This window comes from Mesocricetus auratus, unplaced genomic scaffold (assembly GCF_017639785.1).
Source record: "Mesocricetus auratus isolate SY011 unplaced genomic scaffold, BCM_Maur_2.0 Super-Scaffold_100676, whole genome shotgun sequence".
Classification (NCBI taxonomy): domain Eukaryota; kingdom Metazoa; phylum Chordata; class Mammalia; order Rodentia; family Cricetidae; genus Mesocricetus; species Mesocricetus auratus.
This window is the reverse complement of record NW_024429266.1, coordinates 16,036,680-16,059,829: the sequence shown is the minus strand read 5'-3', so window position 1 is coordinate 16,059,829 and position 23,150 is coordinate 16,036,680.

The following is a 23,150-nucleotide window of genomic DNA, read 5'->3' as shown; positions in this document are numbered from 1 at the left end:
CTGTACACAACACACACACACACACACTCAGTAATAATTTTAAAACTAAAATTAATAAATGACAAGACAAATATCAAATCATTAGCTTAATTATCTTCAACTAAGACATATGAGAACTCCTAGCTATCTTAGGCTTGACCAAAGCAAATCATATCACACATGATCTACCCTGATACCATTCAATAGGGCCTGTCTTCTTGCTCTTAACTGGAATTACATCATGGAAGCATAGATGAATGGTGGAAAAAGTGACTTCAATTTATTCTTGAGCCCTAACTTAGTGGAGAGCAGTGAGGCTGGCTTTGAGGAAGCTGAAAATGTGGTGTTTGGCTTTCTATTTCTGTAATAAAATAACCAAAACAATCAGATCATAAAGAAGGAAGGCTATTATGAGTCACAGTTTTAGAGGATTTAGTTTATGACTGTGCGGATCTATTGCTTTTAGATTTGTTGCAAGACAGCACATTATGACGGGTGGGTAAGAGACGAGAAAGAGACTGGAGTGTCACAGACAACACTAGTCCGCACCCTCAGGGTCTTCCCTGTCTCCCAGTAGTGCCATGCTGAGGTGCAAGCCTTTACACACAGACCATCAAACCAGAGCACCTTCAATTTGGTTATGTAAGCACCTACTGCATGGCCATTGCTCAACACAAGGACAGCTTACAATCATTAGACTGCAAATATCTGTATGACCTTAGCTCTGTGACCCTATGTGCTGTGTTTCTGCAGAGAGGGTCCTAAATATGTGAAAAGGCAGTCTGTGCTAAAAACATTACCACTACTCTTTGGAGAGCAAAGAATTGTTTCTGTTTCCATCTTCATAGCTGCACAGTTCTCTAGCCCAGTGCCATCTCCTGCCGTTTCCAGCTGTTAGTCTTTATCAGACCTACCATGATTGATTTGCTTGTTAAACGTGTCAAATGGGACTTGAGTTGTGGCTCAGGGAGCTGTGGTTCTGCCCTCAGCCCTGAAGGAGCTCAAAATAAAATTAAATGATGCTGCTAACATTTTCACATATGCAGAGTTTTTAATGTTTAAGGATATGTCTGAACATCATAAACATGCACATTTTCTTGTAAGTTTAAGACTTGTTTTTCTTGTAAAAATTGGCAGAATCAAAATGGAGTTGCTCATGTTTAACCTTAGCCCAAACCATGGCAGGAGGTTTTGCAGTGCAGCTCGCCTCACATGACCATTTCAAAGCTCACCTCCACCTCTGTGACCACACCCACAGTTTCCTGTGCCACTTGTGTTCTCTTTGTGGCATTCCGCTACTTCTGAGTAAGCTCCCTAATCCTTGGAGCTCTCAGTGCCTCCTCTTTAGGTGGGTAGTCCCTAGCACAGTGTTTGCCTTTGGGATGTTATGAGGATACATTCTCATTTTTAGACTGGCAGGTTGCATCACACCAATGATTCCTGGTCTTACAATACACAGCATCCCGGGGGAATACCAGCCACCAAAAGCTGTAGTATAGTCTCAGTTCCAAGTGGAAAAGATCTAAGGAAAAAGTCCAAGAAGATGACACTGCTGTTTGTTACTAACTTGGAAACCCAGGCACCCAAACTTGCATGGCTGTGTTGTTGACAACACAGAGATTGTGAATGCAAGGCATTTGGTCATTCTGAGATTCCAGCAAAAGGTCTGAGTTCAGTTAGATGATGATACAAACAGTTGCTTGGTTTATCTTCCACAAACATAGCACTGTTTGAACACATTCTCTAAAGGACATGGTGGTATTTGGTAATTTTATTGCCTGGTAACTTGTGGTTTGAAAGGTTCACTTGTCAGGTGGGGTGTCTATCAGCCACCTGCCCCTAACCTGCCTCTCAGGTAGGAGAGAATGCCATAGATGATTAGAGAGGACCTGCTATCACCATTGAAATAATATCTCATGCATTCCATTCAAGGCCTGGATGACCTTCATATTGTATTCTAGTTTGTAAAATATGCCTTTAAAGGTTATTACTCCTTCTCTCTTTCTCTCTCCCCCGTGTGTGTGTGTGTGCATGTATGCATACTTGCATGAACACACATGTGCACACTGTGTAGAAGTCAGAGGACAACTTGTGCTCGTCATTTCTTTCCTTTCACTATGTGAATCTGGATAATTGAACTCAGGTTGTCAGGCTTGATGGCAAGTGCCTTTACCCCCTGAACCATCGTCTTGCCCACCGAATCATCTTCCCAGCCCAAAATTAGTATTTTAAAAACAGATAAACATACTGGACATTAACTAGCAGACAGAGTAAAGTTACAGCAAATGGAAGGAAAATACAGTCAATACTATTTGATTACTAAAAACTGTAACAGTCTCAAGTACTAAACTGATGTTTAAGTCTGGATTTTTGTACTCATATTCTGAGCTGTTTAAACCCACAACGGATTTAGAGCCTACAGGTTTAAAAACCAGGATGCCTCTAGAACTCAGAACATCAGCTGTAGTCAAAAGATGTGGCTTTCTCCCCAGCCTTCAGAGTGGGGCCCTAAGATGCTGAATAATCATTTGGCTATCCAGCTAGAAAGAATCTATCCTTCATTACACTTTGAACGCTGAAAGAGATGAGAATAGAGACGAGGGTGGTTCTGGGTGCTGGTGGGCCTTTGTCCCCTGAAATGTTATCCAGAATACTATGATTTAGACAACCAGTCATTTGGTCATATACTGTTGGTTGTATATTTCTAATATTGTTCAAGGTGATTCTTTAAAGCATTTGTTAAAATGCATTGTATACATCAGAAGTAAAGCAGTTGTAAATGAAAGGGGAAGGAAGAAGGGAGGGGGAGAGAGGAAAGGGGGGAGGGAGGGAGAGGGATTAGACATCTTTACAGCATGGGGGTCTTCAACAAAGGGCCTGACCTTGAACTCATGATCCTTTTGCCTCAGCCTCTCAAGTTCTGGGCTTCTAAGCATGGGTCATGATTCTTTTTTATTTTGTTTTTCTTTAAAGCTCAGACTCTGTCTCCAGAATGATTCTCTAAATATTTGGCTTGTGCTGTTCATTGTTCTTCAATATTTAATCAATATATTAAAAGAAATACACAACCCATACCTCAAAGACAGTAAGAGGATAATTTATTCTGGACCCAAATATGAATAACTGAGCTAGGAACACAGATTTTGGTTACTTCAAACACTGTGCTCAAATGTGGTGACAGTTTCACAAAGCTTTTTACAGTAATAGAACAAAGAAAGTCATAAAAATTTAAAAATGCATTGGTATAAATATGAGTGGGGTGGGCCACAGCCCATAAAAGAACCCCCACCTAGAGACCTCAGCTGCTGTGTGAAGCTGTTCTTAGTTGTTGGATTGGTGAACAGGAAGGGAGCTGCTTGTACATTCCAAAAGGACTTATCCAGTAGTCAAGGATGTAGATCATACCCAGAGGTGAGTAGTGAATGACCATATAGGGAGCCGAGATGGCCCAAGAGAAGTAGGTTCTGGACCTGCGACATCCCAACCACTCCACAATCATTGACTTTCCAATCAGTTAATCAGACTGTTAGGATGGTCAATATAGATGTGGGTTTTCTATATAGAAATTTCAGTTAGCAATTCTTTTAATGTACAGAGATGGTAGTATTTGTATGGCCAATAGATGAGGGAACTAGCCCAGAAGTGTTGCTGCCTCAGGATAAAGGGGTCACTATCTTGTCCACTTTCATGAGCCATCTGGACCACACACGTTTGTCATAGTGCACAGGCTGGATAGCAGCAGTGTTATATACTGCTTTTAACCTGATTTGAAACATTTGCTTACTGAGAAAAAATCCTTATCTGTTGTACATCCAATCACTATGGATCAAGAGTTAGCCTGCTAAGGGGAGTTTACATATCGCTGTGCATTTGTGATCACACTGCACACCAGCACCTTGACCCATCTCCTTAACACGCTTCTGTCTGTGTCATCACTCATCCCAACACTTGTTCTGATGGATCTGGAGTCATAGCAAGGTTAACAGTGAGGGGACGCCTACAGGAGCATACAGAGCAAACTCAGGAGCAAATCTCCTATCTCTATCTCTGGCTTCTGTGTCTAGAATGGATTGAGAGGAGGCAAGAAATGAGTCTGGAAACAGAAGCCCAAACAGGAAAAGCTAATACAGTTTTATCTGAACCTTTTTGGCATGTAACATTCGGTAAAAACAACAACAACAACAACAAAACCTTCCTGGGTAAACCTAAAACTCCAGCCTCAGTACCTGCCCCCTGTTGGTACTGGGGGTGCACATATGTAACTGCTGTGCTGTTGTGCTAGCTCTGTCCCCAGCCAGGGGATTGCTTCAGTAAAGGAGCACTGACTAGCCTTACAAAAGTGGCTTTTCTTAGCTATGTCTTTGTGTGGTTTGGGTACCAAGGTAATTGTAGCCTCGTAAAAAGAGTTTGGCAATGATCCTTCTGCTTCTATTGTGTGGAACAATTTGAGGAACATTGGTATTAGCTCTTCTTTCAATTTCTGGTAGGATTCTGCACTGAAACCATCTGGACCTGGGCTCTCTTTGGTTGGGAGACTTTTAATCTCCCTCATGAACATTGATGCAGAAATACTCAATAAAATACTGACAGATGCAATCCAAGAACACATCAGAAATATCATACACATATGATCAAGTAGGCTTCATCCCTGGGATGGGTTCAACATAGGGAAATCTATCAATGTAATCCACCATAGGAACAAATTGCAAAAGAAAAACCACATGATCATCTCACTAGATGCTGAAAAAGCCTTTGACAAAATTCAATATCCCTTCATGATAAAAGTATTGGAGAGATCAGGGATAACAGGAACATCCCTAAACATAATAAAGACAATATACAGCAAACTGACAGCCAAACATCAAGCTAAATGGAGAGAAACTCAACGAGATTCCTTTAAAATCAGGAACAACATAAGATTGTCCACTCTCTCCATAGCTTCTCAATATTATACTTGAAGTTCTTGCTAGAGCAATAAGACAACAAAAGGAGATCAAGGGGATACAAATTGGAAAGGAAGAAGTAAACTTTCACTATTTGCAGATGATATGATAGCTTACATAAGTGATCCGAAAAACTCTGCATGGGAATTCCTACAGCTGATAAACACCTTCAGCAAAGAGACAGGATACAAGATTAACTCAAAAAAATCAGTAGCCCTACTATATATAGACAATAAAGGGGCTGAGAAAGAAACCAGAGAAACATCACCCTTTACAGTAGCCACAAACAACAACATGTCTTGGGGTAATGCTAATCAAACAGGTGAAAGGCCTGTATGACAAGAACTTTGAGTCATTAGAGAAAGAAATTAAAGAAGATACCAGAAAATGGAAAGATCTCCCATGCTCTTGTATAGGTATGATCAACATAGTAAAAAATGGCAATCTTACCAAAAGTAATCTATAGGTTCAATGCAATCCCTATCAAAATCCCAGCACAATTCTTCACAGACATTGAAAGGACAACACTCAGCTTTATATGGGAAAACAAAAGACCCAGTAGAGCCAAAACAACCCTGTATAATAAAAGAACTTCAAGAGGCATCCCCATCCCTGACTTTAAACTCTATTATAGAGGTATAGTCCTGAAAACAGCTTGTATTGGCACAAAAACAGACAGGTAGATCAATGGAATTGAATTGAAGATCCTAATATTAACCACACACCTATGAACATCTGATTTTTGACAAAGAAGCTAAAACTATACAATGAAAAAAAAGCATCTTCAACAAATGGTGCTAGCATAACTGGATGAGGACATGTAGAAGATTGCAGATAGAGCCATTATCTATCACCATGCACAAAACTTATGTCCAAATGGATCAAAGACCTCAACATAAATCCAGCCAGCCACACTGAACCTCTTAGAAGAGAAAGGGGGAAATACCCTAGAGCAAATTGGCATAGGAGACCACTTCCTATGGTAGCACAGACACTGAGATCAACAATTAATAAATGGGACCTACTGAAACTGAGAAAATCTGTAAGAGGAAGGACACAGTCAACAAGACAAAAAGGCAGCCCACAGAATGGGAAAAAATATTCACTAACCCCACATCTTACAGAGGGTTGATCTCCAAAATTTATAAAGAACTCAAGAAGCAAGTCTCCAAAACACCAAAAGGATCCAATTTAAAAGTACAGTACAGAACTAAACAGAGAATTCTCAATAGAGGAATCTAAAATGGCTGAAAAACACTTAAGAAAGTGCTCAACATCCTTAGCCATCAGGGAAATACAAATCAAAACAACTCTGAGATATCATCTTACACCAGTCAGAATGGCTAAGATCAAAACACTAATGACAGTCTATGCTGGAGAGGATGTAGAGAAAGGGGAATGCTTCTCCATTGCTAGTGGGAGTGCAAACTTGTACAGCCACTTTGGAAATCAGTATGGCGGTTTCTCTGGGAAATGGGAACCAGTCTACCTCAAGATCCAGCAATTCCACTCTTAGGCATATACCCAAAGGGTGCACATTCATACAACACTGACATTTGTTCAACTATGTTCATAGCAGAACTTGGAAGCAACCTAGACACCCTTCAACCAAAGAATGGATACAGAAAATGTGGTATATTTACACAATGGAGTACTACTCAGCAGAAAAAAAACAATGGAATCTTGAAATTTGCAGGCAAATGGATGGCACTAGAAGAAACCATCCTAAGTGAGGTACCTCAGTCACAGAAAGACAAACATGGTATATACTCACTCATATATGGATATTAGACATAGAGAAAAGGATTATCAGCCTACAATCCACACCTCCAGAGAAACTAGGAAACAAGGAGGACCCCAAGAGAGACATATATGGTCCCCCAGTTAAGTGGAAAGGGACAAGAGCCCCTGAACAAATGGGGAGCATGGGGGAGGGGGAGGGAGGTAGGAGAAGAGGAGGGGAGAAGAGGAGGGGGAGGAGAGCACGAGGGATCAGGAAGATTGAGTGGGGAGAGGAATAGAGGAGAGCAAGAAAAGAGACACATCAATAGAGGGAGCCACTATAGGTTTAAAGAGAAATCTGGCACTAGGGAATTGTACAAAGATCCACAAGGATGACCCGACCCCAACTAGGACCAACTAGCAATAGTGGAGAGGCTGCCTTAAATGCCCTTCCCCTATTATGAGAATGGTGACTACCTTACATGCCATCCTAGAGTCTTCATGCAGTAGCTGATGGAAGCAGAAGCAGAAATCCACAGCTAAGCACTGAGCCAAACTCCTGGAATCCAGTTTCAGAGAGGGAGGAGTGAAGAACAAAGGGGTCAAGACCACGCTGGGAAAATCCACAGAAACAACTGACTTGAGCAAGTGGGAACTCATGGATCCCAGTCTGACAGCTGCGGAACCATCATAGGATCAAACCAAGGCCCCTGAACATGGGTGTCAGCTAGGAGCACTGAGAAGTCTACGGGGCCCCTGGCAGTGGAATCAGGATGTATCCCTAGTGCATGAATGGACTTTGGGAGCCCATTCTCATGGAGGGATACTCTCTCAGCCTAGATACACAGGGGAGGACTAGGCTCTGCTCCAAATGACTTTAACAGATTTTGATGGTCCTTCATGGAAGGCCTCACCCTCCCTGTGGAGTGGATGGGGAATGGGATGGGGGGGCCCAGTCCGAGGCATGGGAGGATGGGAGGGAGAGGGAACTGGGATTGATATGTATAATAAGATTGTTTCTAATTTAAATAAAATCTATAAAAAGGGCCTGCCTGAGTTGCTGCAATGACTTGCTCTTTCCTATTCTTACCCTCCTTTGTCTTCTACCAACCTTAGTTCTGCTCACTCAAATTCTTCTACATTTAGGCAGACTTCTAGAGTACAAGTCTTGGAACATTAGTGCATCAAGACACATTTCCTGAAACCACAACCATATAGAAATGCATGAAAAAAAATGAAAATGGCAACAATTAACCAGAGTAACTGCTGGGCCTTTATACCCCAGGGAGAGTCATTGCTTCTTTCCATGCTGTCATTTAAAATCCCATTTTAAAAGATTTATCTATTCTGTTTTTATGTGTATGAGTAGTTTTCCTACATGTATGTATGTGTGTATGTATGTATGTATGTATGTATGTATGTATGTATGTACACTGCATGTATTCCTGGTGCTCTCAGAAGTGTGAAGAGGCTGTTGGATTCCCTGAAACTGGAGTTGCAGATAGTTTTAAGGCACCATGTTGGTTCTGAGAAACCCAGGTCCTCTGTAAGCACAAGTGTTCTTAACCACTGAGCTACCTCTTCAGCCCCTTCCATGTTGTCTTAATGGATATTGATCATAAAACTACTGTCCTATTCTAATGTAGGGAAGGACACAGTATGCTGAACCAAGGTGCCCAGCCATGAAGCAAGGAAAAGGACAGAATCCCAGTCTCCTTCCAGATTTAAAAGTGTGGACTTTGAGGTTGGAACAATAGGAAGATGGATACTCAAGAAACATACAAGGCTGGTTGACCCTGTGGACTCCAAACAGCTAGAGAACAGTGGACAGTGTTCTTCTCCATGGTGGTTCATTAATTCCAGAAAAGTAGCCACCTGAATGTAACAATAACAGATTTCTAAAGCAGTCAGGTCTTTGCCATTGGGATCTTGAAATGTATAGTTTTCTATTCTGTGTGTGCAAATCCTTTAGGGTCTTGGGGTGTTTGTATTAAGAAACTTCGTCGAAAAAGTCCAGAGGCATGTTTGAAAGTATTCTCAACTGTGTGTGCCCACCTGGCAGTCCTAATGCTCAGTCTATTTTACATGAAGCCATGAAGTTTGTGGATTCCTCCAAGTATTCGAGTGACTCACATCAATGAAGGCGGTAAATATGTTGGGCCAAAACACCATCGGAAACATCTTTGTCAGCAGGGAGCAGAAGTTGTATTAATTAAAATGTACCAAGAAGGTACAGGGTGCACTCCCGACGAGTCACAGACTATTTTAATCCTAATTAAGATGTTCCTTCCTGGCATCTCGAAACACAGAAAATTAGAATTAAAAAGTTGGTGACATTTCTAGAAGTAAGGTCAGCAGATTCAGATTGGATCCCTCTAGCTCATACCCAGGCATATTTCCTTAAGAAGTTATTCAGTCTCCTCCCCAGGGTTGGAAAAGGTTCTGAGGAAAAGGGTCAGGAGCAGGTCAAACTGAGGTAGGAGCGACAGAGGAGCATACTGAGAAATAGCCCCTGGCCTTATAAAGAAATTGTACGTTGGAGGGAGGGTGTTGTCCCCACACAGGAATATTCAGGGCATGTTGCCTTGGAGGTTTTAGGACCTCAGTGTCCTGCCCCAGTCTAGGAAGGTGTAACTAGGTTAGCTCATCCAGGATGGATGGATGCACTTCCTGGCTTACAGTTGAAAACCCAATAAAGCTGTTGAGGCATACTCTGAGCACATGTCATGTCATACATAGATGGACAGTAGTAGATCTGTGGACTGGGAGCTGGCATTCCACCCATGGTCAGGAATTCCATAGCACATTGTTTGAAGCATTAGCTGGTGGGTGCAACTTACTTCATCTGAAGGGTTCAGTTATATAATCCACGGCCAGAAAATAGGATTCGGTTTTCAAATGTCAACATGCTTGTCCTCTCCACCCGAGAATGATGGAAGAAGAAAGAATTGAGGGGAAATCCAGAAGCTAAGTTTCAGGGCTCCTTAAAAGAGAAAAATTAGGGATTGGTTTGTGGCAATGTGGAATGTTGAGATTGTGGACATGCAAGAACTTTTGCTTTCCTCCCAGTTTTAAAGCTGGAAGAGCATATGAATAAGAATGGCTTGTGTTGGCACCAGTGGAAATGACATTTGGGAGAGTAGAGAAACTAGACTCTAGCTGGAGAACTACACCCTGAATTTGCATCGTTCAACCCAGGAGTAGCAAGGTTCCTGGGTCTCACCCTGCCATCCAAGCACATCCTTAGTTAATACTCTTCAGAGCAGAACTCAGAAAGTGGGGAGATGGGAGGGCATGACATGGCCATTAATTCCCATGCAGAACTCTGTCAATTAGAAGACCAATAAACAGGCAGCTTAATGGGACATTATGTGGCAGATTACTCTAATCGGCTTACCATATTGATTTCTGAGCATCCTCAATTTGTTTATCAGAACAAAGTTTATTCTCTTTTAATTACTTTGGAAATTTGATGCTGTGTTCCACGGTCTTTTGCGGTGTATAATTTTACATTGTAGGAGATTCTCTACCGTAATTAATATTGAACCAGTTCTGGTAAGTTGTTTTAACAAGATCCAGATAACACTGACCAAGTTCAGGCTGTCAGATCTAAAGTTGGGGCTGCAAAGAAAATGGACAGAGAGATGCGCTGTCATTGTGAGGGGGGTATTTGCCTGGATTCTATCTAAATACATCTCAAAAATTGTAAAATAGAATCTACCAGCTAAAACTAATGAGCACAAAACTGCATTGATTTGGCCCAGGGTGGACAAATAGAACATCTGGCATATTTGGCACCAATGACACAGCTGGCATTGTTGGAAACGGTTCTGCAGAAGGTACAGATGCAGAAATGGGAGAATTGGTACAAACAGTGCAGATGGAACAGTTGGAACAGATGACAGTGGGCAGAGCTGGCGATGCTGGCACAGGTGTCATAACCTCCACAGCTGGCACAAGTTGTGACAATCCTGGGATTTCTGAGTGCAAGGCACATGTTCATGTTGGCTCCGGCTACAGCGAGATAAGAGCATTTTATAATTAGTAAATGTGCCATTTAAAAAAGAACTTTTCTCCCCTCCATCCTTAAGGACATCCACCTCCAACTGTTAAAGCTTGGAATGCAGAGCATTTTTGCAAATTAGAATTTCCCCGAGAAAGCCATAATTGATAAATACAGATTTCATAGAAGAGGCAATTAGATATTTTTTTTGTTCTGGTACTGATGAAATTCATGAATGGGATTTCTTCATAGGAGTTTTGTGGGAAATAAAGGTCAGATTTTTGGAAGTGAAAGTGAGCTTTGCATTTAAAGTGAAATGTATTTGTTATCAAATTAGAGGGTTATTTGTTTCTGAAGTAGAATGAGTATTTCCCATTTGTATGCAATTTCCTGTAGAATCACACTTGAAGATGGGGTACGAAATTGGAAACCTGTCTACAGAACAGGTTGGAAAAAGAAAAAAAAACAAACTCTGGAATACAAAATATGGAGAAATGATGATTTGACACTCTCAAATACCAGTGGGATTTGGCTCTGAGTTCATTTAAAAGTGCTATAATTTGGGGATTGGGTTAAGAATACAATATAGCATAATCTTTCGGGCAATGGTATTTTATATCAGATGAAAGGTTGAAAGAACAAAGCAGCTTGTTTGTTAGCAGTAGAATCACATTTCTTTTTTTTTTTACATTTATTTTAGTGTGTGTATGAATGTGTGTGTATGTGGGGGAATGTGTGTGTGCATGTGTGTATGTGTGAGTGTGTGTGCGTGCGTGTGTGTGTGTGTGTGCACGCTTGTGCCATCGAGTGTCAAAGGATAACCCTTCAGCATTGTTTATCTCTACTGTGTGGGTCTTGAGGATCAAATTCAGGTTGTCAAGTCTAGCAGTAAGTGCCTTTACCCGCTGAGCCATCTCAGGCTCCATGCTTTGCCACAGACCCTTTTTATTATGACCCAAGTCTGCTCCCCTCATAGGAAAGTTAAAAAAATATTGCCTAATTAATTATAAAATAACAAAAACCCAGTAATGGGGTAAATAATTTTTATTTCAAATAACACTATATTGAATATAGTAGGTGCTCCTTAAATTCTTGTTGAATGAATGAACCTCTAGTCTAAGTAAATGTCAACAGTCAGAATTTTTTTTATCATTTTTTATTTTAATTTTAAATAGCTTGTTTTACATGTCAATCCCAGTTCCCTCTCCCTCCCCTCTTCCCACACTCCCCCTCCCCCCATCCTCCCACCCTATTGCCAAATCCTTCCACATAGGGGATATCTAGAGTCTGTCATTTCACTCTGGGTAGGGTCCAGGCACTCCCCTAAGAGTCCAGGCTGAGAGAGCATCCCTCTTTGTGCTATAGGCACACGATGACTTCAACAGTCAGAATTTTTAAACAGCAGTGACCACCCTCAGGAATGAGTAGCACTGTTAGAAGGAAGCAAAGCAGATCAGCTGCAGTCTTGCTTAAGGCCTCAGATTTTTAAAAAAAACATTACATCTCAACGCTTAGCTCTGTTCCTTCCCTGAAGGGCCACCACAGATGGGAAGCCTAGCTAACCGTCACCTTCTCTGTCCCCGAGTAAGCCCCATGTTCTTTAAGTCACCTAGTTTACCCCAGACTGAAATCAGCTTCCGTTCACCACCACCAGCACAACACAACAATCCCCAGACTTTAGGAGGGAAACCAGCCCAGTAAGGGTTAATTGCCTCCCTGGGTGTCAAGTTCATGACCATCAAAAAATGTTGTCTCGGTTTCCAGATGGCTCTGCATATTGTTACCTTTGCTAATAAAAAAACACTGTCTAAAGTCATTTAAACATATCTGATTTCAGTTCCCCCCATTGCTTCTACTTTGTTCTAACCTCGTGTTGAACCCAATGAAACAGTTCTTGGCTACCCAGAGATTTCATTCTATCCATTTTTTTTTTTTTTGCGTCTTTTGACTGAGCTGACAGAGAAGTTTCTGCTTCAAACAGATAGAATACATTCATGTGTTGCCTGCATATTTTCGTGTATGACAAAGAGCGATGGAGAGATGGAAGAGGAGCAAGAGGGCTTGTTGTTCCCTCTGGGCACGGAGACGGTGACAGATGGGTCAGCGCGCAGGAGCAGGCTGGAAATGTCCATCTTCGCTTGATTGAAACTCTACTTTGTGGCTGAGACTCAGATGAGCATTGCTTCTAATCAATAAGTATCTAATGAAAAATGATCAGTTCACGTGTAACAAACAGGGGTGTCTCCAGGCTTTGGCACCTAAGGGGTGGGCAGAAGTTTTTCAGGAGGAGGGGTCTGAGGGTGAGCCATCCCTTTGAACCTCTGCCTTCTTTAGGAATTAAACGCAAATGAAACATGAAAGATGCAATCTGCTGCAGCGATTTGATTCCTCTGTCATTGTCCCCGCCACTGTCTATTTCTAAGCACATTGAACTTCCCGATTTATTGGCGTCTCATCTTATGTAAATGTCCTTCTCCTTCTGTTAGCTCCAAGACAGGGGGATGTGCTTTTGTTCCACCCTTTAGACAGTTGCTCAGTGTTATGCCTCTCTAGCCTCCCTAGAGGGTTTGGGGAGCAGTGTATGCTTGGATCTGCAGGGTGGGGGCTGAGTAGGGGGCTCTTTTATGAGCAGCAGCTTTACTCCTGCACAGGGTAACTTGTGGTACATGTTCTCCTGGGCATAAAAAGACATCTATTGTATCGGGGAGCTAGTGAGTAAATTAAGACTGCATAGCCACTTAAAATAAAACCATTAGCCCTGCCAAACAAAGACCCAAGGGAAATTACATATATAAACTTTAAAACGTAAGGCACATTTGCACACAGACACCATTATCTACCTTCCCTGTGGTCTCTAGGTGCATCACTCACAACCTCTTAGCTCCCCCAGTCACAGCTCTCCTGGAGTGAAGAGCTCACGCATGGGGCGGAGGTCCTTTCCAAGACTGGGACATTTTCCCTCTCTCGTCTGCCATGGAAGTTGTATGTTGACTAAGATGCGCAGATTGGAGCTGGGATGTCATGTGGTAGAGATCTTGCCTAGCAGACTTGAAACCTAGGAATCAGTTCCCATCAGTGCATATACAGACACAGAGAGACACAGAGAGAGACAGACAGACAGAGAGAAAGGTGCAATGACAGCTCTAAAGTGACTTACTCTTGTTGGAAGTAGGGAAGAAGACACAGGTAAAAATTGGCTGTTTTTTTTTTTACCCCTCAGGATAGGGCCTCATATAGTCCAGTTGGCCTTGAACTCACCATGTAGCTGAGAACGACACTGAACTCCTGAGCCTCCTGCCTCTACCTCCCAAGTGCTGAGCTGTAGGTGGGGTTTGCTTCTCAGTTTTATATGGGTGGTATGTGCCATCTTCTTCATAATTTGATGGTTTCTTTATCCAGTATCCCAGAGCCTAGGGTTCTGTGCTGTGGTTATGACCATGCCGGAGCAAGGCTGATCCTTCTACCGCTAGGGAAAGAGGAAGAACAGAGTATACCATCATCTCTGTAGCTAGTGCTTTCTTCTTCTCTGTACACTCTTCACTACACTGGACAAAAATGTCATCACTTGGGATACAGTGGCAGACCTCAACATCACCGGGCTCTGCAGAGATGTCACCCCCTTTCCTCAAGCTCATTGAATAGGAAGTGAGCTCTCATCGTCTGTGTCTTAGTCACTTTGAAGAAACACCATGACCACAGCAACTCTTATAAAAGAAAGCATTTAACTGAGACTTGCTCACAGGTTCAGATGTTTACTCCGGTATCATCATGGCAGAATGCAGGCAGACATGCTGCTGGGGAGCAGCTGAGAGTTCTACATCCAGATCCGCAGGCAGCAGGAAGAGAGGGTAGCATTGGGTCTGGCTTGAGCATTGAGAGCATTGAAACTTCACTTCTCACCCCCACCCCCCGTGACACACTTCCTCCAAGGCCACACCTACTCTAACAAGGCTACATTTCATAATAGTGCCACTCTCTGGCGACCAAACATTCAAATCTATGAACCTGTGGGGCCATTCTTATTCAAACAACTACATCTTGTTTGTTTTTAGTGGGAACCAGAGTAACTCAGAATTGAGGTTATTGGGCTGTGCTCCATTGCATCTTAGGTTTATCTGATTAATAATGGTTTATTAGACTGCTGATTCTTCAGAACTACTGTGCAAGTGTCTATGTGGACTGTAGACACACTAACATCTAAAAACTATTGCAGCGTGGAAAAAGAAAAGAATTTAAACACACAAAAGATGTAGATGGTGCTCTGCATCTCCCATTCTCATCCCTGGGTCAATTCTTAGCAACGCTTTGGTAATTTTGTTTTATGTCTCCTCCTGCCATGCCCACCTGACCCCTCAACACACACCCTTCTCTCTCCTCCTCCCCTGAAGTATTTTAAACCAAACTCAAAATGTCATTTTACTCTGAAAGATTACAGTGTTCATTCCTAATGAGAAGAGGCAGCTTAAAATTCTAACAATCAAACAATGGCAAGGCAGCATTTTTTTTCATCACCACCTAATTTCTAGTCTACCTTGAGAGTCTCCTGCTTATCTCAAGAGATGTGATTGTGCATCAGGACCCAACGGTTAATGTTTCTTGTCTTTCTTTTTCTCCTCCCTCCCTCCCTCCCTCCCTCCCTCCCTCCCTCCCTCCCTCCCTCCCTCCCTCCCTCCCTCCCTCCCTTCCTTCCTTCCTTCCTTGTTTTCATTTCATGGATTCCTTGGGTGAACGGGGCCTTCTGTCCCTAGATTGTGCTTTGGTTTGAATGTGAAATGTCCCTCCCCCTCCCCCATGGGCTCTTGTGTTTGAACAGTCTCCAGCTGGTGGTGCTGGTTTGTAGGTAGAGGAAGCTTTTAGATATGTCCAGCTGACAGATACAGGGTCGTGGGTGGAACTATGGTTTACAGCCCATTTTGAACTCTCTTCTTTCTAGTCCACTGAGATTGTAGAGTCCATATTCCCCCTGCCATGCCTTCCTCATCATGATGGATGCACTCTCACAAATCATGAGCCAAAATAAATCCTCCCTCCCTGAAGTTGCTTTTGTCATGACCATGAGAAAAGTAACTATTACAGCCTGGTCCTCTATCCCACAGATTTCCTGTGGGGATGTTTCTGTAGGTACTTCCTGGAAACTGGTATTTGTATCTTGAGCCTGCTAGGTTCAGAGATGATTTTTAGACAAGAACACCTTGGTGCTTGCTGTCTATTTCTCAATGCGTTACTTTGTGTGGGAACAGGCTACCTGATTTTCTCACTTTCAGTGACGCTAAGATTCCTCATTGAGTCCAGATGGTATGAAGTCTTGATCATTAAGTTTCTTTCCACATATGCTAATTTTATCTCAGTATCTTTGTGTAGTCATCAAGGAGCCTTTCAGTTGTAAACAAATAATTGTTTGATATTCATCTTATTAGCAAACTGTCTTCATTGTTACCTTGACTGAAGTCATCTAGGAGACACACCTCTGGATGTTTCCTGGAGGCAGTTTCCAGAGAAGAAACTTAAGAAGATCCATCCCAAAGGGGAGCGGGGATGAAAGGGGGAAGGAGGAAGCCCAGTTGGGCATGGATATCCACCGCCCTCTGCTTTCTGACAGTAGATACAACATGATCGCCCTTAGGCTCCTGCGGCCATGCCTTCCCAACTACAACGAACTGCTCCCCTTCTTAAACCTTAAAACAAAATAAAGTCTTCTTCCCTTACGTTACTGTCATAAGACATTTTGCCACAGCAACAAGAAAAGTAATTGATGTGCTATTAGCAAGGGGCAGTGTCAACACACACAGACACACACACACACCACACGCGCGTGTGCGCCCACGCACACAGATTCGTTTTTTTTCCCCCATAGCGTGCTTTGTATGTGGTTTTGTCACCTATGTATCCCTGGAGGCTAAATATAAATAATAGCATGCTTTCCATGTTCAAATGCTCAGGCCATTTGCAGATCAACCAATGAGTAATAAATTAGTTCATTGCAGGATCACTTAGCAATTATGGGGTTCAGGGTGAATATTTGTACTCTGGTTAATCTCAGTTATATTGCAGTCAAAGTAGGTTGATATGTAGCCTCTTTCCAAATAGTTGGTATTGTTGTTTGAGGAATCCTTGTGCCTACGTGAATTGAATTAACCTCACTCTGTTCTTATTACTTAGTAATTCATTATTTGGTTATTAAATGTCTTTTCATTTCAATATATCAGGTATTCAATTACTTTTTTCTTTTTACTTCACATCATTGATTTAAAAATGGAAAATAATGGAAAAACATTTAGAGGTTAAATGGCAGACTAAGTCCAAAATATAAACTTCAAGGTTTAAATCTTGTGGAAAAATACCCTACAAATTTTGATTGTTTGAAATAGATTACTGCTGAATAAAAAAAGAAGAAGAAGAAGGTGGCAGTGGTGGCAGAGGCAGGCAGATCTCTGAGTTCAAAGCCATCCTAGTTTACAGAGTGAGTTCTAGGACAGCCAGGGATACACAGAAAAAGAAACCTTGTCTCAAAACAAAACAAAAACAAACAAAAAAACAAACAACCCCCAAAATATATGCAATTAAGTATTTACTAGTAATTTTAATTTTTAAGTTTATTATGATGATGATGATGGTTTTGGTGTTGAAGATTAAACCTAGATCCTCATAAATACTAGCGTATACTTCCCCCATGCTATCAAACATTTTCATATTTTATGTTCTTGTCAGTTTATTTGCTTGAAAGTTAAAGTATTAGTATCACTAGATAAGGATTAATAAGTACAAAATTGAATGTTTTCTAGTATTGTTTGATAATAATTCTAGATGTTCTCAGTGATAATAAAATATTTAAGGTTTTGTGAAATCTTAGTTATGGGCTATCTGATATCTATATGAAGCTTGAGGTTGTGTTTCCATCATTTGGCTGCAGCCTGGTTGGAGGAGGCATGTGACAAATGACAAAGTGTGAGAGACCCGGGGACAGGAAGTCTGAGAGGCACGGGGACAGGAAGCCATGCCTAAGATCACAGCCAAGGGAAAACCCGTCACCAGGCTCAGCGCTCAACTCATCTGCCCCATTCTGTGTTGCTCTACTTTTCTCCCGAGCACAGATGTTCTGGGGCTACGACTGTGCAAACCTTCTGGAATCTCTTGGGTGAAGCCTATTCCACCTGCTTCAGGGTTCCGGGAAGCTTGGGTGTTGGAGGTTCCCCATGGTCTAGTTTCAGTTTGCTTGATGGTAGACGCTTTACTTTAGGAATTCTTAGCTCCTGTGGACATCTCTATTCTTGCCTTTTTCCCTCTCCCTTTTCCCTCCCTCACAGGAAGGGTGGAACTTTATATGGGATTTTTTTTTCTGCCTTCCTACCAAGAACAGAGAAAACAAAGTTGGAGAGAAGCAAAGGCCTTTGTAAAATGTTCCTGAGATCCTCTAATGTGAGCCTCTCCTCTAAAATATGAAAAGGCTTTTCCTGGCCTCCGTCTGTTTACTGTGGTCTGTGCCTTCTCTTCATGATAATTCCGACAGCATATGCCAGGGAGGATTTCTTTACTAAGATGTCCAAGTTTTAACATGACTTATTTTATTGCCTTGTTCTCTCGCTCCTGTATTATTTTTTTAAAAAAACTTAAAAATCACAGAAATAACCCCTCTTTTATATATTTAAATGGAGATACATTTTTTGTGATGTTTTCTTAACCTTACTGTGCTTACTAAACTTGGGAAAGGATGTGTTTTAAAATTTCTGCTTTCCATATTAGATACAAACAATTGCTTCAGTGAGTGCAGAGGAGAACTTAGAACTACCGAGGCTGCAGAAGAAAGAGGGAACAGGAACCTATCTCTTCGAAGTCCTGTGGCTTCTGGTTATTGTCAGAAAGATTTTTCCACTTATTTTATTGCTTTAAAAAACAAAGTGAAATATATTTAAAATATAATAACATAAAAATCAGAAAGAGAAGGAATTGCAAGCAATTGTTTAAATGCCAGGGTGTGATTAAAAATAAAACAAAAACAAACTCTCTGAGAGTCTTTAAACACAACATAGGAACGGCAGCCATTGGCCTGTGAGAGGGGCTGGAAACCCAGTCTGGATTTGCACCTCTCCCCTCTGTGGGAGTACACTCCCTCAAGAGATGAGATCTTTTTATCCTCTGACTGGAATTCAGGCCATTTCTTCTTTCCTCTGTCCCTTCTCGGCCTCCATCTTTGCAATGACAGACTGCATTCAATAATTGCCGTCTTTTGTAATTGTTCTATCTCCAAATTGGCTGATTAGGGAAGAGACACAGCTGTCCATCAAAATGGTGTGAAGTGGCTGAAACAACCATCCCCTGAGCTGGAGAAAGTTAATTGCATTTTCTCAGGCTATCCCAGGAGGAGAGGCACTGGGAAGGGCTCCGGGAATCCCTGCTAATGCTACTTGGGTTTGGCTTTTTTTTTTTCCTGAGCATTTCTGTTTGTAACCTGGGGGGGGGGGATGTAGTAAACAGCATGTTAATTAGATTTGCAGATGAAATTAAATCAGAAAGGATTGGAAACACACCAGTGAATAAAGAGAAGTGCTGTGTGGGATTTCTGAGGTTAAAAATATGGGAAGGATCAAATGAAGTGAGAACGAAATCAGACAGGTGCAACCCCCATGCTTTGAAGAAGGCAGGGGTGGACTACAAAAGTTAACATCAAGAAGGGAAGGCCCAGGAAACAGTGAGACCATTGGTGTGGATGACAACAAATTAGACATGTTTGCAATCTACCCTAGAAGCTAATGTGATTTGGGGCTGTATGTGCAGAAACATCACATCGGGAGGGAGTCATGGAGTAATTTAGTGCATTTGGCAAGACCACCCCTGGAATACTGCACTCAGGTCTTGGAAGCAGGGAGATAGGAAGGAAAAGGTTAAAATTGACATAGGACAGCAAAAGTGATCAATATGTAATGGCTGGTTTGTGAGGAAAATGGGCTGTGTGACTCCTCTTGAAAGAGTCGCAAGAATGGTACACTTATATTTAAAAGTATTCTAAGGGACTCTAAATAAGTGTGTCACAGAGATAGCTACACATCAGTTATTTTTTTCAGGACTCCTTGCAATATTTAAATTAAGGAGCCAGTATAGATGTGCATCTAAGGAGGACAAAGAATGTGTGGGTAATAGTTTTTTTTTTTAAAGAAGCTATGTCATTTGCAGGAAAATAGATGTGACTGGCGATAAACATATTACATGAATTAAACCAATCACAAAAGACAACTGTAATGTTCTTTTACTTGTGGTTCTTAGATTTAATGTAGATACACAAATTTATATATCCACCGCTGTGTGTGTCTGTGTGTGTGTGTGTGTGTGTGTGTGTGTGCTTGGCCTGAAAATACAAGTAGAATTGTTTATGGAGACAATGGAGACCCATATGGGAAGAGGGATGGAGGAGAAAAAGGAGGGTGGGGGATATAAGGGGGAATATGCTTCACATACAACATAAACATGTATGACAGCTTTAAAAGTAAGAGAAAGTTGGATTGGTGGTATCTTGTATGATTGGCTAAAGCTGCTCCTGGAAACCATAAGGTTATTAAATGAAAATCCCAGTGCCAGAGATGGGCTCCCTCCTTGTGAGTTGTTGGCTGCTCGAACAGTACAAACTATTTCCACTGCTGTTGGTCGCCAACCAAAACTAGATGGTAAGACCCTGTTCCTGAGGACAGCACACACTTTGGTTGCAGAACACTGGGAAATAAAACTGGAACTCATGGAAGCTCCCTCCTTTCTGGCTAGATTTCAGAGTGCCAGAAGGTGCTGTGCAGGCCACAGGGGAGAATTGTCATCAACAATCTTACTCAATTGTGGACTCTGGGTGCTACACTACTAACTTGCCAGGCTCAATGTGCCCACAAGGTTACAGTGGTGTGACTGCTATGAGGTAACCACTTTCTGATTGGATTTGAGCTTCTTGCCGTAGGAGGCCGTTTATGTTTGGTACTATAAGTATTGTTAAAAGCCTGTCTGTGGCTGGGAAGGTCAGTGACCCTAGTGGAGAGGCGACAGCTGCTGTTAGGCCAAATGGATGAGACATGCCTACTGAATTACTCTCTAAATATACATGTTTATCCTCATAAATAATGGTGTTAGTTTTTGTCAGGGATGCTTATTTTTGCATACGTAGCCCTAAATGAAACATCTGTGCCACCCTGCCCTACCCTCCGCAGCTCAGGGAACATCCCAAAAGAGGGAATGCACAAGCCGGGCGGTGGTGGCACACGCCCTTAATTCCAGCACTCGGGAGGCAGAGGCAGGCAGATCTCTGTGAGCTCGAGGCCGGGCTGGACTGACAGCCTCCAAAACAATACAGAAAAACCCTGTCTCGTAAAAAAAAAAAAAAAAAAAAAAAAAAAAAGAGGGAATGCACAGAATGTAAGAGCCAGAGGATAAGGTGGAATGTTGTGGAATGTGTCTCCCTGGCATGGCATGGCATGGCATGGCATGGCCACTGTACTCTTGAAATCTTGGCGGCTGTGACCACCTGCACAGGCCTGTGCGCTAGACTGAGTCTGTTCACATCTCACAATGGAGGACAGAGGGACTCACAAGGGTCCATTCATCCCTTATGATCTATAACCAGTGTACGGTTGCTAGGGGAAGGAGAGACATTTTCTGGTAAAATTTCCATGCTCCTATAAATAAGCCCTTACCCATGTAACACTAGTGTCCTGGTTAGTTTTATGTCAGTTTAATACAAGCTAGAGTCATCAGAGAGGAGAGAACCTCAATTGAGAAAATGCCTCCATAAGATTGGGCTGTAGGCAAGCCTATGGAGGTATTTTCTTAATTAGTAGTCAATAGGGTAGAGCCCAACCCATCCATGATGGGTGGTGACATCCCTGGGCTGGTGGTCCTGGGTTCTATAATGAAGCATGCTGAACAAGCCATGGGGAGCAAGCTAGTAAGCAGTATCCCTCCATGCCTTCTGCGTCAGCTCCTGGTCCCTGCCCTACTTGAGTTCCTGTCTTAACTTTTGATTGATGAACTGTGATGTGGAAGCATAAGTCAAATAAACCCTTTCCTCCTCAAGTCTCGTTGGCTATGATGCTTTATCACAGCAAGAGTAATCCTAACTAAGACAACTAATTAAACTAATTTACAAACACACACATACGAAAGTAGAATGAAATCAGCTGAGAAGAGGAACAGGGTCAGCAGAGTGGGAGGACCCAAAGAAGTGTAACAGAGATGAATATGGCCAGAATTAATTACATATAGGTAAGAAAATGTCACAAGACCCATTATTGTGTATAATCATTATAAGATGATAAACTTAAGCATTAAAATATAATATAAAAACTCCAAATCCTACCACAAAAATATGAGTATTTATGATTCAAATTGTCATAAAAATGGAAGACCAAAATTGACATAAAGGAACACTTCCTGATATGAGAGGGTGATAAGCAGCTGATTACGGTGTTTTTTTTGGGGGTGTGAAAGGAGGCTCCTGGTTGTAAAATAAGAATGCATGGCTATCATGCTTTTCATTCCAAAGTATTGGCATTGGCCATAACCTTTCGCCACTGAAGAGTGAAATGAAATTGCTCATCTGTCAAAACCCCAGAAGTCCTGCAAGAGCCTGGCTTCTCTACACAGTTCCTCACAGAGGTGGCCACTGGAAATGTGGCTTTAGTGTTTACCCACCGAATGCTTTCCTCAACCAACTTAGGGCTTTCTTTCACTTTGGTACTCTTGATATCTGCAAAAGACGATGACCGAATGCAGCACCTGAGCTGCCAAAACGCCTCTATGCAGGGACCCTTCAGTCCGAAGACTCTGCTGGCAAAGAAAAGATCAACGCAATCTAAAGAAGAGCCTCAGAATGGAGCTGGAGAAGCATCATTTTATATTAGGTAATGAGGCTAATTTGTTCTTGAAATGTTAAGTTGCTGTGCTCCTTAAATTAAAATTCATTTCTGGTGTAAATGAGGAAGATGTAAATACGGAGGAGCAATGTGTGGTGTTTCTTAAGTTTTTATTTAGAGCCCTTTCTTACAGGAATCATTAGAAAAAAATGATCCTGTTCTGGAAGGTTGGGGAGGTCATTATGTCTAGGATGGTTCACAGGGGAGCTCTGTGATGAGCGCTGGCCTCATAAGACTGAGGGAAGGTGAGATGATTTTTCACTTCCAGACTAGAGATTGTAGAAGACCTTGACCTAATTGTCCTAGTGATTATTTCATAAATCTTGATTTTCAGTTTTGTCATCTGGAAAATGAACGTGGGGGAGTGGATTGCTTTCAAGGTAATTAAAGAGTTCACTGACAAGCGCTGCATTGACAGTGCAGTATTTAATTAAATCTGCCTGAGAGGAACTCTGATTCCTTTGTCGCTGGGTTTCTCTGCCTCCTGTTCATGGAGGTGGGAGAGTGAGTACTCTACTGTAATCTTCCATAGACCAGGGTCTTTCCTCTTTTTGAGGTTTGTAAGGAGAGCAAACAACAAAAGGAAAAGACCCACAAACAGAATGCACTCACCTTTTAAAT